This window comes from Cibotium barometz, chromosome 13, assembly GCF_041138505.1.
Source record: "Cibotium barometz isolate CiBa-2024 chromosome 13, ASM4113850v1, whole genome shotgun sequence".
NCBI lineage: Eukaryota > Viridiplantae > Streptophyta > Polypodiopsida > Cyatheales > Cibotiaceae > Cibotium > Cibotium barometz.
This window is the reverse complement of record NC_141058.1, coordinates 32,111,676-32,128,791: the sequence shown is the minus strand read 5'-3', so window position 1 is coordinate 32,128,791 and position 17,116 is coordinate 32,111,676. Positions and strand designations below refer to the sequence as shown.

General features: G+C 41.2%; 1 pseudogene; it reads left to right on the top strand.

The window, feature by feature from the left end:
* Positions 1–5,942: 5,942 nt before the first annotated feature.
* LOC147632603 (uncharacterized) lies at positions 5,943–14,702 on the top strand (annotated as a pseudogene).
* Positions 14,703–17,116: the final 2,414 nt, after the last annotated feature.

The window sequence follows — 17,116 nt, the reverse complement described above, 5'->3', positions numbered from 1 at the left end:
ATATCGATGGCATTAAAAAATGTAGAGATAGTCATAAGAGAAGAACAAGAGTATACACAAGGATGTGACCCTCAAGTAAGTATATCATTGATCTCTTTCTCATGCTTCAATTGTTATATACCTTGTTTAATGCACTATATTGAATACCATGATTTTGTTTAATGTTAGTACAAATTATACAATGTAATATGGTCACAGGGAAGGTACTTTTGCATGGAGCGTGTGGATTCTAAAAGTAACACATTTAATTGTGGTGTCATAACAGCTTTTGAGCAAGAAATTCGAGCTAGTAGACATGATACCAATGCCATAGAGGACCATCTTGAGTATTGAGAAACTATTCAAGATATTCTTGAGGTCGGGTTTAGAGCATTTGGCAATCTATTCATCTTTGATATCAAATGGTTTAAGGTGATATACAAAGGTACTCAATCAATTATGAAGAAACATTTAAATGGGTTTTTCCAAATTGATTCCACCAAGTTTTGGACCCGAGGGATTCACAAGACATATGGTATCATTCACAAGCCATATGGTATCACATGAGTGTAAGGAAGGGGGGACTTAAGCTTATAAGTTAGGGGATAAGGGGGATTTATGGTGGTGGTGGGGAAGACAAGGGATTAGGAGAGAATAAGAGTAGGGGTTTCGTTTCTTCTTGTAGTTTACAATATGTGATCTAGTGGTGTAGTTTGAAAACTTGATTTAGGAGAGAATAAGAGTAGGGGTTTCGTTTCTTCTTGTAGTTTACAATATGTGATCTAGTGGTGTAGTTTGAAAACTTGATTTTACTACTCTTAAAAGCTAACCACACATGAAACAAATTTTGGAGAGTAAATGTAGGTCTTTGTGCTTATAGCACTTACATCCATGCTACTTACCATTAGGGGGCATTTGAACCTATTTTGGGCCTTTTGCTAATGAAAGTAATTAGCAACGAACCAATAGGAATAGAGGATTGTGCACATTTGGTCTCCTTTAAACATAGGGAGGGAGACTAGGCTGTAGGGAGGGGGACTAGGCTTTCAATACTAATAATTACACTTGTCTTTTTCAAAAATTAGGGGGGTTAGTGTAGGTATGGTCCCACCATTTTTGTGGCTCAAAAAATCCTTAAAATTTTAAAATTTTTGAGATTCCCCTAAAAGTCACTTTTCCCCCCAAAAACCCATCTCAAATTTCATTGTAGTCATAAATTTCATTTTCAAGTCTGCTTTCCCTCGTGAACATCCAAATTAAACTCTTGTTAACCTTCCTCCCTTCCTCTTCCATCTCTTTAATATCCATCAAGCCTAAAACCCTAATCTGCATAGCATCTTTGCGTTTTCTTTCTCTATCTCATTTGCCCAACCCTAATCTCACTGCAATTGATATGGCTGTACCACGAAGAAGACCAAAAGATGAGATTGAGGATCTCATTGTACAATAATAGGGAGGACGATGATGGTTCTTGGGTGAGAGAGGCATTTCGCAAGGGTGCTTAGGTTTTCCTGCAGCCTACTGCTATTGGTCTACACCGAGTTCGACGACCGACGAGATGTGATGGAGCTTCATTGGAAGGGTCATTTAGAGGGATTCAAAAAATCGAGCACTGGGGCCATTGTACAACATGTGTACACGGTGCACGAGACATACATCTTTGTAAACAAAATCAATTTCCATGCAATTGTAAGTATCATAGGGAAGGAAGGAGGCATGTGATATTACGATAGCTACATCTTTCATGTTTAATGATCTTATTTTTTGGGTTGCAAATATTTTTCCTTCCAAGTTGGCAGAGGAGCAACCATTACGAAGCCTTACCGGACATTGCACACATTGGTGAGGCATTGTTTTCTTGTAAAACCAATGCAGACCTTAAGGAAAATATCTTCTTTTACCGGCACTCCTATGTGGTGCCAATGCATGATGGTCAGTTGGGTAAGCTAGAGATCATCACATCTCCTCTCCTCTCTTCTGTTGAATGGCCAACTCCTGATGCTTGGATGGTTATGGTCATGAAATCAAAGATGCTTTGTGACATATATGATCTTTCAAGTTTGCAAAGCCATCTCGATTTGCTGTGGGCCTCAGTTGGGTATGTCCAATTCATCTTTCTGATAAGATGTTCAATCAATTTACTTTCTCACACACACTTACCATGTTTGTGTGCAAGAAAGTACTAGGTGATGACATGGTAACCTTGCTTGGAGAGAGAAGTGGAACATCGTAGAGGGGTAGCATAAGGATGATACATTCAAGTTGAAAACAGAAGAGTCTAGTGTTACATTTTGGTATCTTAAAGCTCGTGCTACCTTATACATTCGCTTTTATTACGAACGGTGGATGAAGAAAAATAGTAGTTGGGTCCCATTGTAAGCGGATGAACAAGTTGTTTTGCCTCTTGACATATGCATTAGGTTGCCCAATGGTGTGGTGTAAATTGTAAGTGCAAGCAGGCATTGGAGCCTCCTAAATATTAGGGAGCACCTCAATATCATGGGAAGTGGATACAAGTGGGGCACAGTTCAAGGTGAAGAATAGAAATATTTGAATGCGAATGGAGTCGAAGACCTTGGTAGATGCTAATTGGGAATATGATTGTATAAGCATGACTTAATAAGAAAGCTTTGGAGTTTTTTTATGAAGTCTATTTAGACTCCTGGGATTTTGTAAATTTACGTATGTAATTTATCAATGAAAAGTTTTGTCTTGTGATTGGTGTGTCTTTGTAAATTTTTACGTTGTTCTTTTAGAATTACAATATTTAAAGCTCTTTTTATGAAGCTGTTTAAGAGTTCTAATATTTTGCTTTAGAGATTTACTCGAGTCATGAGATGACAATTATGGCACAATATCTCAAAACCATTACAAACTCAAGTACAAATGTGTTTTGAGTAAAAAACATCACAAAATGAGAAGAGAATTTCTCAATCTTTACAAACAAGATTATAAAATTAGAAGAAAATTTACAATGATAAATAGGGAGGAGAATAAAGCTTTCTATTTGGTCTCCATCTCCTCTGGTTTTGCCTCCATGTCCCCCCTTTGTCTTCTCGGGTTTTGTGGCCTCCTTTGTCTCCATGTCCCCCTTTGTCTTCTTTGGTTTTGTGGCCTCCTTTGTCTGCATGTCCATATCCTTTGATTGTTTCTAGTTATTCTTACCAAGCAAACTTGAACTTGAGTTCCTTCTTAGTTTTCTTGCCAACACCCTTCTTGGCACCCACTTGAGGACCACTTTTCTTTGAGGTGCTTCCTGATTTAGTACCCTTGGTTTCTTTATGTGTGCCTTGTTGAGGAGCACCCTTGGTTTCTTTTTGTAGAGTTCCTTGCTTAAACATAAAATGCTTGTGGTGAATGTACATGCAATTTCTTCTTCTTAGATGGAGAGGCTTGCATTGGGGGTGGTGGAGAATCTGGATCATTCAAAGTAATTGAATTATTCAAAATAATATTGATAGCTCTTGCACGAACACTCCACAGCCAAATCTTGTGAGATTTAAGAGTATCAAATTAAGAAATTTTCTTAGATTTAAGAACCAAGAACTATAGAAAAAAAGTTAAAAAATTAAGTAAAGATTCATTGCAAAAATAGTGGGTTTTTTAACTTAACCTACACTGCTATCAATCTCGGTATATTTAGATAAGATATTTCCACACATTGGCTACTGGCTAATTTAGAAACTTATACTCTGCCTCCTTTTTCAAATTTGGATATTCATCTTTAATATCCGTAAGCTCTCTTACATGCCCTATTAAAAATCCAATTTGAATATAAGGAAAACTAAAGTATGAAGCTCAATATTCAAGTTATTAAAGAGAACTACTTACAATTTAATCTACCCATACATGCCAGTTAGCATGTTCATGAAAATAGCAGTCCTTCTCAGAAGATTAATAACACAAGCACTCTATTGTCCACTAGAAAAAAGTAAAAGAAATATTTACGAAAGCAAATATCGTATGTCAAATATTTAAACACATGGGAATCATCAGCAATTAGAGACGAACCTCTCTACATATGGCAAAACAACAAAGCAAATGTTCTTATTTCTCATTGGCTTGAAATAGGATGCCAGCTCGGAAGTCTTCTTCTTCATATCAATCAATGTAGCCAACACTAAGGGATTTCAAATGAATATTTTGTTGACTTGATTTGGAAGCAATTCCTTCATAAGTGCCCTATAAGAGTTTATAAAGGAATGAACAAAATAGAAAATATTCTTACATTATTACCATATGTGAAAATATACATATGTGAAAAATGTAGTCATACCTTAAACACATGAGAACAACACTGTCATTGATCTCCTTATCCTTCTCTACAAGCATATAAATGTCCCCAAGTGCCATATAGAGATAGCCTTCCTCCACTGTCCAACATTGCAGATTAGCTACCCTGGTACTTGGGCAAGCCTCTGAGAATTGGCCTTCTCAAACTGCACAAGGGTCTCTAAGCTATCATGCACATGTGAGACCTTTTCCTTCACCTCATACTCCTTTTCCTTCACCTTCTCTCCTCCTCCCCAAAACTCTTATCATCTGGCTTAGATTTCCAAACCAACTTTCTTTTCTTCTTCTTCTTGGGAGGGAAAGTAACTTCTTCAACTTTAATATTATCTGCCTTTGATTTCCTTTTCACTGCTAGGGGAATTGCAAGGATATCAAAGGCTTTCTTATCCCTCATTGGCAAGGCATGAAGAAATTTTTCAAACTTGTACCTCACCCTGCTAACAAGTGTCAGGTCTCTGTCCATCAAAGTGGCTCTTCTTGCATGGGCAGTACATATGAAGCTATCAATCATGAAGTCTATAAGAAAGTCTTCACAAGATTCTTGAAGACATGTCAGTGCACTGCTCTGCCATCTATAATGTCCTTGCCCTTTGATTACTGTCACTTACTGTTCTTACAATTCTCAAGAATGGTGCCCTAGGGATGAGCAGATGTGTAGCCTCTTGTGCTTGCCTTATCTTAGTAAATAATTTCTTTCGTCTGTGGAGGACAATTCTTCCCTTAGATAAATTGGTTCTACCCTTTACTTGTTTCTTCTCTAATGGTTGCTTAGAAGTTGTTACCTTTGGCTCTTTCTTTGGCACTGAATCTTGCTCTTTGGGAAGGGAGGGATCTGGGTAAACTATCCTCATAGTTTTCTTTGTATAAGCCATCTAGTACTGTGAGGAAGCAAGAATCCATCCAGGGAGCGACTACACTTGCATCGTGGAAGGAATCAAGAGAGAAGGCAATGAGCCGGTGCTGTCCACCAATGCGATAAGGAGGATTAGTTCCTAACGAAATTAAGCACTCACGCCGTTCAAGGAGGAGGGCGAGAAGGTGTTGTCCACGGTGCGATAAGGTTTATTCGAGCAGCCTGACGAAAGGGACTACTCGTGCCGTAGAGGGAGGAGGTCCAGAAGCCACTATCCACGATGCGATAAGGATTATCAGAGCCTGACGGAAGGTTCTACTCGTGCCGTAGAGGGAGGATTGCAGATGCTGCGAAAAAAGTTCGAAAATAATCACTTAAAAAATACTCACGCCATCAATGGTACCCAACAAAAAAACTTAAACATTTTCTCCTTTTTATAGAATGCGATATCATCATTGCGAGGATGACATAAGCCCTACATGTGGCTCTCTGATGATGATATCAGCCCTACACGTGGCACAACGACACATTTCGATGACATCAGTCCTTCACTTCCATTGTACATGTATGATGTTATCCCTAATAATATCTATATATAGTCATGCCTTATTTAAATTTAAATCTTTTTATTTTGGTCCTCCTTCCTCCTGCTGTAGATTGTTTTCGTTGCCCCTTCCTCCACTTGATAGTGCTTTCTTCATCCTCGTGCTATGGATTGGCTTCCTTCCCCCTTCACTCGCGCCTTCAGTTCACTATGCGATAGGCAATTCTGCTTCTTGTTAGTTGTTCATCTCGCATCGTGGCTAGCAATTCGAGCATGGAGCAGGTGGTTCACTGCTACGATCCTTTGGAAGATTTAGAGACACTTGAAGAGGTAACAGATGAGCCTAGTGCCAAAGAAAACCTATTTGATTTATTAAGGAGATTTGGGCATGATGAACGTCTTCTAGATGTTGAGCCTATATTCAATGTGCCCTTTAATTTAGAACAAATTGTTAAGGACATGGCAAGCTCTATGTTAGGGAAAGAGTGGGAGGCAAATAGTAAATTGGTTAGTACAGAAATTATAAATGAGAGATCATCACAATATGTTCACATGTCTAGCTTTGCCCTCTCCTCATCTGAAAAGAAGAACATTTCAAGAAGGTGGGATGCCTATTCAGAAGATAAGAGGATAAAGATTTGTCTTGCACACTGCTCTCTGCACAAGAAAAAGTGCAAAGTTCTTAAGTACTACTTTAGATTTGTTGCTTATCTATTTCTTCATGCAGGCAAACAAGAGTACACAAAGGATGAACTGGAAGTTCAGAAGGGTCAAAAGGTTTCACAAGCTTCATTTGTCACATAGATTGAATCTGATGATGAGGTTATGGACCTAGTTTTTGGTGATAAGGAGAGCCTTCTAAGTAGCATAGGGTTTGATGTGACAGAGTTTAAGGCATCCACTGTTATTGATGAGAGATCATCTGTGCATGGAGAACACTTGAAATCAAACTTCGTCCTCCCTAGGCTGCCCTCCTTTCTTATAAATGGCAAGAATTTTATTCTTCTCTCCCACATGCAGAAGCTTTATAATTTAAGGGAGGATTATTTCCTTGCAATTATACAGATGGTTGTGAAGTTGCCAGGGGTATACTCGATGTGGAAAATGAACATAAAGAGGAGTTCTTGAAGTTGGACACTGAGGAGATAGAGAACTTCATTGAAGCCCCTAGAGCCATGTCATTGTGCTTTGAAAAAGCCAAGGAGACTGAATCTTCTCTTTCCATAGAGCTAGAATTTTAAAGTCTTCAAGAGGAGTTAGGAATTATTGAAATTGGAAGAGAGCCCTTGCCCACCCTTGATCAAGGAAATGAAGAAGGCTCCATCAACCTTGGGATGCATCCAAGCTAGAAGAGGATGAGAACCAGAAGGTAATTTTTTTATTCTTGAGTGAGTGAATTTATGTGATTTATGGTATTGACTGAATTTATGTGAAAGCTGAATTCTTTGTTTAATGTAGATTGAGTTTGTTTAAAGTTTTTGCGTTATAGAGGAAAAATGCCTAATGAAGAGGAAGAGCAAGTAGAGAAGAGACTCAAGAGCAGTTAATTATCTTGTCATTGTAAATATTTTGTTATATCTTTTATGTAATGAAATAATACGATTAAGTTTTAATTACAAGTTTGTGTTAAGCAAAAATGTTTACAACACTTCAAAATATTATAAATTTTGAATACAAAATTTCATTACACTAAATCCAACTTCTTCCTTCTCGTCTTCTTGATGATCTCCATGCCGTATGACCTGTTGGTCATGTGCCAGCTTTCCACTTAAGCGATCTCCTCATTTTGGCTTGATTTCATGCTGCCTTTGCTAAATCACTCGTAGCTTAATTTTATTTTTATTGTCTAGCCCTAAGAAAGTCACTTTTTGGAATTATGCTGCCGGAAAAGCTTTGCAGATACTCAAGATATATTGCAAGTGCTAATTCTTAATTGTGTCAGATGTGACAGTTATGATTTTTATGATCAGAGCATTCCATACTTGGATGCATGGAAGTGGCAGAAAGCTATGGTAGAGCGCAGCAATACAAAAGGGACATGATGTAGATGATGCGGTAATCATATTGCAACATCCTCCAGTGTATATTATGGGGACCCGCAGCTCCGAGAAGAATTTATTGTTCGATAAAGACCACCCTCCGTGCGATCTTTACTGCGGAGGGGAAGTTACTTACCATGGTCCTGGCCAGGTCCGTTATTATCTCCTCCACACCATGGCAATTTCTTATGCTTTCAAAGTTGGTTGGTGCCATGCTGGACACCGAGTCTTTTTGTGCAGATCATCTTGAATTGTTCATATCAGTAGGCTTGGTGGTGACCGATGATGATAGAACTGCAGTCACATGTATGCTTTGTTCATTATGATTATTGGGTTTGCAGCTGGTTATGTACCCTATATTGAACTTACGGCATCATCGAATGGACCTTCATTGTTGGTATCTTAGATCGCTGGAGGAAGTAGTCATTCGAGCTCTTCAGACTGCATGCATGTGCCATTGAAGCCACACGCATTGAAGGACTTACGGGTGTCTGGGTTGGTAAGCTAGCACCTTTGTGTATGCACCTTTTTGTGAGTGTTGATTGGTGATTGAGTAGATTTTGTTGAGGTCATTAGTGTGAATTCACCTACTTGCTGATAATGTAGGAGACAAGAAAGTTGCGGTGATTGGAGTCAGGGTTTCACGCTGGATAACCTACCATGGGCTGGCCCTCAATGTGACCACCAATTTGTCTCCTTTCAAAAGTATATAGTCCCCTGTGGCATCAGCAGTCGGCCAGTTGGAAGTGTGTTTGAGATCCTTCAAAGGCAGGCTCTTTCGCAGCCAATTGAAGCCGAATCAGATGTTCTAGTGCGGGGAAGTTCTGAACTTGATCAGGACAATCTGCTAGATTTGCTACATCAAAGACTTCTTGCAGAATTTTCAGAGGTTTCTGGGATGGATTTATTGAACGCATGCCAAGACATCTCCATTTTAAGCGCAGGTTCTCATATGTAACCATCTCTTTTATGGTCATAACCATGGTGCACTCTTATCATCGTCAAGAACCAAGGTGCTGAATATTCATTATCAAAGTATGATCTTGTCTATAAGCTTCTGCATGTTACAATAGTATCAGAGCTCTAGCTTTTGGTGAAGAGATTCAGCCAAAAAAAGGGATTTTTTTTTCACTTGTATGGTTGGTTTTTAGACGCCGGTAGCAAGGGAACAAATGTTGAAGTGCAAGGCTTTGATACAAGCCGTGGAAAAGCAGATACCTCTTCAAGATACCTCGGCACCCATTCCCACCTTCTCTCCTCTGCTAGTTATCACCGAGATCCCTTTCGAAATCTCTGCTCTAGCTACCTCGATTGCGGAGTTACCAAAGTAGTCCCGTGCTTTATAGGCACGGGAGTTAGAGGTTTGGGCGAAAGCAGTGGCTTGCACTACCTGTCAAATCCCCACGGATCTCCTCGTGATTGTTCTTGGTGTACGAAACTCAAATCCTACAAACAAACGAATAAACAAACAAGGGGGTGTAGGCCTGACTCACCTCCCAACCATGACAGTCGTGGACAAGCCCACCACTTGGCTGTTCCCACCACCGAGCCACGAGCTGAGCTAACAAGGTTGATGTACCGACCAATCTCCTCCTCGCGACGTCCCATACCACCACGAAGTTGCCCTCGCGGGCCTCGAGATTGCTGCCGGCCTTGGCTGCATAAAGCAGGTGCACGTCTGCACTAGATCCAGGCTCCAAGACCATAGAGCTCTCACAAACTCGCGAGACTCTCTATATCTCAATAACTAACCTTGCCACCCTTTTATAGGCTCTTGGTCGGTCATCGGCGTCCACACTTGGGCACCTGTCCGTCCATACTTGGGTTGTGCCCGCCCGTTAGTATATCCCTAACTCAGCTCGTCATTTAGCCTGCCTAGCTCCAAGCTTCCCCAAGCCTCGAAACTAGTCTTGCGTGCGTGTAGCACAAGGTAGATACACACTGTGAACATGACATACTGCCCTTCCTCTAAGAGCTCACTCTTGGGTTCACTAAAAAACCAGGGTAATCTCTCTGAAAAGTAGTCAATGTCTCCCATGTAGCGTCCTCCTCAACACGATCCTTCCACTTGATCTTGTATTCCATGATAAGCATATTACACAATTTTCTTTCACGAAATCCAAGAATCTTTTCAGGTTCGTGCGGAACAAATGTCATGTCTTCGACATCTATAATTTCTTGAGGAGTAACTAACTAATCTGTTCCACCCAATACTTCCTTAAGTCTACTGACATGAAATACAGGATGAACTTTCACATAAGAAGGCAAATCCAATTCATATGCAACTGAACCAATCCGTCGTGTAATACGAAATGGTCCACAGTATCTAGGAGATAATTTTGGAGATCGACATGTCCGTAAAGTCTCGGAATCTTTCGGAACTCGCAAATACACCATCGTTTCTTTAGAGAACTCTCTGGGTGAACGATGTCTATTAGAATAAAACTTGTCTCGGTCTTGAGCACTTCTAATAGATTCCTTCGCAACTTGTAACATTTCTTGCATATCTTGCAAAAAATTACGTGCTGCATCATGCTGAAGTCCTGAGAATCCTACTGTAACAGGTGATCTTGGTTGAAAACCATACATAAGCATGAAAGGACTGAACCCTATACTCGTATGCTTAGTACTGTTATATGCAAATTCTAACATAAGAAGATAATCCTCCCATGAACTCTCACTCTTTCAGTCTGGCCATCAGATTGAGGATGATTAGAGGAACTCAAATTCAAAGTTGTTTCCAACTTCTCAAAAACAAGTTTCCAAAAATCACTCGTAAACTTAGAGTCCCTATCACTGACTATGTCCTGCGGTAATGCGTACAGTCTAAACAATTGCTCGATAAACCGTGCTAATTGCGTAGCTATAATAGTCTTCCGGGTCGGTAAAAATCTAGCCATTTTTGTCAAGCGATCTACCACAACCCAAATAGAATCGTGGCCTTGATGTGTTCTTGGCAATCCGGTAATAAAATCCATGGAAATACTCTCCCATTTATTACCTGGGATTTGCAAAGGATGCAACAACCCAGCCTGTCTATAGCGTTCAGCTTTATTTGCCTGAGAAATTTGACACTTGAGAACATAATCTTCTACATACCCTTTCATCTTTGGTCGATAAAAAGTGTGTTTCACTAATGATAGTGTCCTGTGTACCCCAGGGTGTTCAGCAGAAGGGGCATCGTGACACTCCTTAAGAATCTTAGACCTAATGTCCGAGATCTGTGGTACACAAATTTTGTCATTACGGAATAGTAAACCGTTCAGAATCATCCATTGGCCTCCTGCAGCCTGAATGGTAGACTACTCAGTCATCGAGTCTTGGTCAATCAATGAGCTCCCGTCCTGGATCTTCTGCCAAAATGGACCAAAATAACTATCAGTCCTGCAAAGCCCTCTCAATGACTGAAATAAGTCAGTAGAAATCTCGATGAGCAACAAAGAATTCACCTCTCTAATTTGACTAAGCGCATCTGCAACACTATTCATGGACCCTTTCTGATAACGGATCTCAAAATCAAAATCTTGCATTAATTCCGCCCAACGAGCTTTCCTTCCTCTCAAATCATCCGCATCACACACATACTTGATTGACTGATGATCAGTTCAATACCACAAACTTGGAGCCATATAAATAATGTCTCCAAACCTTGAGAGCATGAATCACATCATAAAGCTCCTTCTCAAGGGTTGGCCAATGAGATTGAGTGTCATCTAGCCTTTTACTTTCAAAAGCAACCGGTCTACCATCTTGAAATAGAGCAGCCCCGATAGCATAGTCACTGGCATCAGTTTCAAGAACATAAGGCTGACTAGGATCAGGTAATGCTAAGATAGGTGCTTCCTTGACTTTTTCTTTCAAAAGTTTGAAGGCCATATCCAAATCGTTATTCCAAGTGATAGGCTGATTTGACTTACGTCCACGACCTTTCAATCATCAGAAGTGTGAGTTGAGAGTACTCCCGTATAGATTTTCGAAGAAAAACAACAAAACCAAGAAAAGAACAAAGTTGTTTCACTGTTCGCGGTACAGGTTAGTCCAGAACCTTCTGAACTCGGTCATAGTCAATGCTCAATCCTTCTCTAGTGATCTTGTGTCCCAAGTAAATGATGTCGGTCATAAAGAACTCACATTTACTTAACTTTGCATATAGTCGATTCTGTCTTAAAATAGATAAGACAATCGTAAGGTGTCTGACATGATCCTCAAGAGTACGACTATATGTCAAAATATCATCCAGGAACACCACAACAAATTTCCCCAAATGTTCACGAAAAAGATCATCCAGGAACACCACAACAAATTTCCCCAAAGATCATTTGCTGGAAAGTGACTGGAGCATTGGTTAACCCAAAAGGTAATACGACAAACTCGTAATGGCCATACCTAGTCCGAAAGGTGGTTCTTTCGACATGCCTTTCATAAATACGTATCTGGTGATAGCCAGTACATAAATCTATCTTTGTAAAATATTTCGCTCCTGCTAACCGGTCAATCAGGTCATCTGATCTAGAGAGAGGATAACGGTTCTTAATGGTCAACTTGTTCAATCTCTTGTAATCTATACACATTCTCCAGGTGTTGTCCTTCTTTCTCCTAAGCAACACAGGTGCACCCCAAGGTGATTTACTTGGACGGATCTGGCCCATCCTCAAATAATCTTCGAGTTGTTTAGCCAACTCATCTTCCTCAGCTTGGCTCATCCTATAAGGTGGAATACTGATAGGATGAGCACCAAAGCTCAAGTCAACACGATGATCTACTGCCCGTTCAGGTGGTAAACCCAATGGCAGTTCCTTAGGAAATACATCTTGAAACGAATCAAGTATCTTCTGTAATTCTTTGCTTTCAAACACACTTAATTCATTGACATCCATGGAAGGTATGAGAAATGAAGAAAGTGGAATCAATACACAATGGAAAGCGGTATACAAAGAAGTATCCATTATATTTCCAAAATCAATTGTATTTACAAGAGGTCCCTGAGAGGGATGAATACAATCACCTAAAATATTATACTTGGTGTGCCTATGCTGAAAAGAAAAACTATGACTAGACCAATCTATCTGGACTTGAAGAGTCTTAAACCACTCAATCCCTAATAACAAGTCTACATTTTCTAGATGCATAACATAGCATTCCAGAGTGTTTTTGTAGTCCTGAATCTGGATTGGAAACATCTCCACCTTTCGATCCCATACTTGCCTTCCCGCAGGTAGGCATACCTCATAGGTATGATCGCTGGGTGTCGTATCAAGACTCAATTTCTGCACAAGTTTGTAGTTAACAAAGTTGTGTTAGCTGCCAGGGTCTAGAAGAATGTGAACCTTATGGCCATTCACTGCTCCATAAACTTGGAGAAGATCATGCAAGCTAAACCGCCTGGCCTAGGCGCCTACGTGGGCCTGGCCTGGGTGCCTGCCCGCCTGGCCTAGGCGCCTACGTGGGCCTGGCTGCCTGCCCGCCTGGCCTAGGCGCCTACGTGGGCCTGGCTGCCTGCCCGCCTGGCCTAGGCGCCTACGTGGGCCTGGCTGCCTGCCCGCCTGGCCTAGGTGCCTACGTGGGCCTGGTTACCTAGCCACCTAGCTATGCAAACCTTAGGCGCCTTCAATATTTAGGCACCTGTAGTAGCCGTTGCTAGCCCATCGCCTGCAACACCCGCCAGTGCACAAACCCGCCAGCGCCTCCTTCTCACAACGTGTTCTCTCTCTCACTCATTCAACGAAAAGCAACATGCTTTTTTTGTTTTCTCTTTCTACGTTCATGCGACTGCAGAAACCAGTCTCTCCTCTTCTTTGCAAAGCAAATGACCCTACCATCTACCATCCCCATCAACATGGGTTTCTTTGATGAAGAAAAACACATACTATTTTTGAAAACAACAGTATGCACAGAAAAAAATAGGAAGCTTTTTAACACATACCTTTCTTCGACCTCATCTTCTCTACCTACCGACTTGCTCGTTCATGAGGTATGCTCTGATACCACTGTCAATACCCCACGGATCTCCTCGTGATCGTTCCTGGTACGAAACTCAAATCCTGCAAACAAACGAATAAACAAACAAGGGCGTGCAGGCCTGACTCACCTCCCAACCATGACAGCTGTGGACAAGCCGACAGTCTTGGCTATCCCCACCGAGCCACGAGCTGAGCTAACTAGGTTGACGTACCAACCAATCTCCTCCTCGCGACGTCCCATACCGCCACGAAGCCCTCGCGGGCTCGAGATTGCTATCGGCCTTGGCTGCATAAAGCAGGTGCACGTCTGCACACTAGATCCAAGCTCCAAGACCATAGAGCTCTCACAAACTTGCGAGACTCTCTATATCTCAATAACTAACCTTGGCCACCCTTTTATAGGCTCTTGGCCGGTCATCGGGCGTCCACACTTGGGCGCCTGCTCGTTCATACTTGGGTGCCCGCCTGTTAGTATATCCCTAACTCAGCTCGTCAATCAGCCTGCCTAGCTCCAAGCTTCCCCAAGCCTCGAAACTAGTCTTGCGTTCATGTAGCACATGGTAGATACATATTGTGCACATGACACTTCCTCACAGGAGGAACAAAGACAACACGTGGAGCATGAGCGTAGCTCTCAATGCAAGGAAGGTACCGACAACTTCCTCGACTCATCTTCATGAAAGGGTGAATTTTAGTAAGTATAATGATAAACTCAACCCCACAACTCTGTACTCATGGATTCATCAGTTTGAGGCTTATTTTGCTATTGGTAGGAAGTCAAATGTGGAAAAAGTTGTGTTAGCTAGTAGCTACATAGAAGGGGAAGCTATCTCTTGGTGGAAAAAGTTGTGTTAGCTAGCAGCTACATAGAAAGGGAAGCTATCTCTTGGTGGATGCATTGGGCCCAGGCAAATTCCCACTTTGGTGTTGCTGGCTATGAATGGGACCACTTTGTCCTCACGGACCTCAAGAAGCGGTTTCTACCGCCTCACTATCTTGAGCGGCTTGAGGATGAGTTCCAAGGATTGCGCTAGAATGTGCAACCAGTCCTCCAATTCACCAATAAAGTCACTCACCTAGCTTTACAATTGTAAAAATCACAAGAGGATGAGAAAGGTCAATACCTATACGTTTAGATACGGAAATCCAATGGGATGTGCATATGTTTGAGCCACAGAATTTGATCGGGACTTTCGCTTGCGCAAAGTGCTGAGATGAAATACAACGGTGGAAAACTAAAGACCTCCCATCCTAGTCCATAGTGGCCAAGGCAGCTAGCTGCCAATGGCAAGGGCCAGAACTAGACCCAATCAGGGTTTACCTTGGCTCCAAGAACTTGAACAATTCACTGCTCATCTTGTTCCATTGCTTCTTCTCTTGTACATTTTTAGCTTTCAGAGCACCTTTGGCATCCTTGAAGTCCCTTTTTGGTGGTTGTCCACCTTTTTGCATGCTAAAACCAGCTTTGTCCTTCCCTTTCCCCATGCTTAGGTCAATCTTTGATTGCACCCATTTGACATTGAGTTGCTCGGAGGCCATTTGATATTGAGTTGCTCGGAGGCCAAAGTTGAATTTATGAGCCGCTACAAAGTTTGATTGGGACAGATTTTAAGTGCATCTTGAAAGATGGTTTGAAGCCTCAACTCAAACTTTCTCTTCTTTTTCTCTTCATCAATCTTCATAAAGGGAATCACTTCCAATAGTACCTATCAAAAGTTTATACATAAGAATTGATTGATTTCTTCCTTTGTGTGGCCCAACCAATCCCACTTTTGGTGTACATTCTTTGCAAAATTAGGAGGCAAAAATTGAGCATAAAATTTTCTTTTGAATTCAGCCCATGTAGCAGTGGTGTTGACGGAAAGCTTCTCGGCCAACAACCGATGTGCAAAAGTCCCTTTGTAATACATGCCAACAACACTTTGATCCTTTGGTGAACTCTCCCTCATGCAAGGCAATCTGAAACTGGGAAATGAAAGATAAAGCATTGGTGGAGTCATACTCGCCATGGTAGTTCTCAAATTTTATAGATTGGTCTACTACCTTGAACTCTTTGGTCCTCTTACTACTGTGACACACATCCTCCCCACAAATGTCGGCTCTCCTCTTGCTTTTATCTGCATGAGGAACATAGTGCTTTAGTTCCTTCCTTGTAGGAGCTGAAACATGAGTCAGTTCCCTACAATGTGTACCTAGAAGTGAAGAAGCATGCCTCTGAGATGGTTCCATGTGTAGTAGAGCCATGCCGAGAGATTACTGACACCTTTTCCCTCTCTTGATGAATTGCAGGCTTTGTAGAAGCAGCTTTAAGAGGGTTTGGATGAGAACTTTTTGAACGTAAGCTCACCCTCTATTCCCTCCACCACATCACCTTGATGAATGAGAAATCCATGTGGATCATCAAGCATTGTTGTGTCTTATCAACAAGCTGAATTTCATAGGCAAGTTGGCTGGATGTTGCTCCTATTGGGAAATTTGCAAAATCTAGAGTGTTGGATCGTCTGACTGATAAACTGCTTGGAGTAATGGTACAACAATATGAACGAAACTGGTATTATGATATGTTTACAACACGGCATTTTTCCCGAAAGGATGACAAGGTATTAGTGTAAAAATTGGCGCTAAAAAGCAAGATGTTTACTTTGATAGCTGATTAGCGGTGCACAAGGGGAGTAGATTAATACTCCACAGATGTGGGCTTGATCATCAAGAGAGTGCCATCTCTCGGTTTGGCACTCAATTCTAATGTAACAATGCATCATTCACAAAAGCTGAGAGTTTGATACCTGCCTAACTTTTGGATCTTCATGCAAAGTCTTCAATTGGGCATCTTTCTCACATAGCTGCCTCTTGAGATTTTCCATCTTCGCATGCATGACATCAAGCTCATTAGCATCTTGCACCTTCTTGCACCTGCCTAACTTTTGGATCTTCATGCAAAGTCTTCAATTGGGCATCTTTCTCACATAGCTGCCTCTTGAGATTTTCCATCTTCGCATGCATGACATCAAGCTCATTAGCATCTTGCATGACATCAAGCTCATTAGCATCTTGCACCTTCTTGTTATCACGGGAGGGCTGTCCTTCATTTACATAGTCATCACGGTCTTCCTTTACTGCTAGTAGACAGCTGTCTCTCATTTGCATAATCACCATGGAAGACATGAGATATATTTTCAGCATAGTGTTCATCACTTGCGTGGGTTCCATGATGTACATCTTCAACAACCTATTCTTCATGGGCTTTCTTTCTTGAGTATACATTCACTTTACTACATGTATGGCTTGCCATATTGTCTTAAAGCACTAACAGTTAATCTATGCAAGATAGGATCATCTTCCACATAGGAAGGAGGAAGATACTTGGCTATGATACCAATGATATTGGCCCCCCGAAAGGGATTGAGCATAGTCTTGCTACATAGTTAAACTATTTATACTATTAAAC